At 45.1% G+C, this 1908-nt stretch overlaps 1 non-coding gene across 1 annotated transcript; it reads left to right on the top strand.

Moving 5' to 3' along the window:
- The first annotated feature begins 1540 nt into the window (after positions 1-1540).
- On the top strand, positions 1541-1680 carry LOC116547843. The gene has a single exon (XR_004267206.1). It is a non-coding gene; the product is annotated as a U4 spliceosomal RNA (small nuclear RNA).
- The last annotated feature ends 228 nt before the right edge of the window (positions 1681-1908 follow it).

Raw genomic sequence — 1908 nt, 5'->3', positions numbered from 1 at the left:
CCACAGTGATGACAACTCTCAGCCCAGCCAGGGGAGCAATGGCCAAAGACTATGGGGTCTATCTGGGACACAAAATGGAGCTTTATCGCCTTCACAACGGAGTACTCACTGTCTATGTCACCAGCCAAGTCGACCTGCTGCGACTCTAATGAGTGGAAGTTGCTCCAGTAAGGCTCACTGAAGGCAGATGTGCCAGGAGGAACTGAGAGAGTCAGGTAACCTTCATCCCAGGACTCCTGGGGGTCTTCCTCGTCCACGGACTCCTGCAGATTCCTGATGAGCCAGGTAGGACAGGGTGACAGAAGATTAAACCAACAGAGATTAGAAAACAAAGTCTCCCAGCTGATCTGATGGAAGTCAGAATGGAGCGGTCACAGAAAGCAAAGGCATTTTTCCTTCAAGAGAAAAAAAACTATCCTTCTAAATGCAGGGCGGAGGGTGACTACCCTGGGGACAGAGCACAAATGAGCAGCAGGTGCTCAGTGCATTTGCACAGATGAGCCACTGCAGGCCACCCAGACTCCCTGTAAACTCTCATCATGAACTGCAGCACGAGAGCTAACACGGGGCTTCAACTACCTCGCATAAGTTGTGCTGAATTTTACATGCGACATTCAAGTGAACAGAGCTCTTGAGGCATTTCAGACACCCAGATCTTTGGTATTTAGGGTCTCCATTTTCCAGTATTTTGATATCATGTGCATATTTTTTGAATTTCTTCTCTTCACAAATCCTAGCAAACATGCTAACAAGAAATAGGCAGAAAGCATATATGCGTCTCTCCCTGGAATTAAACACATGGGAGAGAACAGATGAAACCAGGAAATACCTGTTTGTTGAGTTCATATGGCTCATCTGATGGCAGGATCCTATCTTGGGAGGACTAAGAAATTAAAACGTATAAAAGTGCCGCAAATCACACACAACATTGTCAGCAAGGACAATTTGTAGCTGGGTGAAGGGAAGAAAGAGTTCTAGTCATCACTTTCCCGTTTTCCCAGGATCTGCAGTCTCCAGGTGTCACTACTGAGCTAACAGCCCATAACTCCACAGCATTACCTGGGGGGCACTGGCCCTTTTTCTTCCTCTTCCTCATCATCATTTTGACTTTCTGTAAATAAATTCAGAGAAGCAGGTCACATTAAGCAAATCACACTTCACATAGGACCAAATCAGTGTTTAGTCATAGCACAAGCACAGAAATGTTCTCAGGCAAGAATACAAATTCTGACAGGCAGATTCTAGGGTGCCCTGGATGAAGCCTGGTGAGTAGATGAGCCTGCTTTCCAGATGCACAGGCCAAAATCTCCCTGTACGGGTAGACCATCATGCCATATTCTCTCCATGAGTCTATGCAAAGTTAAACCAATTTTTTTCCCCAGAAAATCATAAAAAATTAGTCAAACTATTTTCTGGGAGTGTTGCTGCAATACTGACTTGTCTCACCAGGTAGCAAGGTCATTGAATGGTCAGAGGCATCTGTACTTGAAACTGGACAATATGTAAATTCTAACAACACTTGCTTGAAAAAGAATCTGTGAGCTTTGCACAGTGGCAATATCATAGCCAATGAGGTTTATCTGAGATGCAATTACCAGTCATCGAAAATTTTTCCCAATACCCTGCCGTGATGACTTGCAATAAAGTCGCATTGGCAGTTTTTGAGAGTCTCTAGGGAGCCTGAATTAAAAAAAAAAAAACATAAAACAAAAACAAACAAAAAAGAATCTTTGGGCTGGGCATGGTGGCTCACGCCTGTAATTCCAGCACTCTGAAAGGCCAAGGTGAGCACTTCACGAGGTCAGGAGGTCGGGACCATCCTGGCTACCACGGTGAAAGCCTGTCTCTACTAAAAATACAGAGAAATTAGCTGGGCATGGTGGCACGCGCCTACAGCCTCAGCTACTC

This window comes from Sapajus apella, unplaced genomic scaffold (genome assembly GCF_009761245.1).
Source record: "Sapajus apella isolate SASKATOON/1434 unplaced genomic scaffold, GSC_monkey_1.0 scaffold5018, whole genome shotgun sequence".
NCBI classification, from domain to species: Eukaryota; Metazoa; Chordata; class Mammalia; order Primates; family Cebidae; genus Sapajus; species Sapajus apella.
This window is presented reverse-complemented; position numbering and strand designations above follow the sequence as displayed.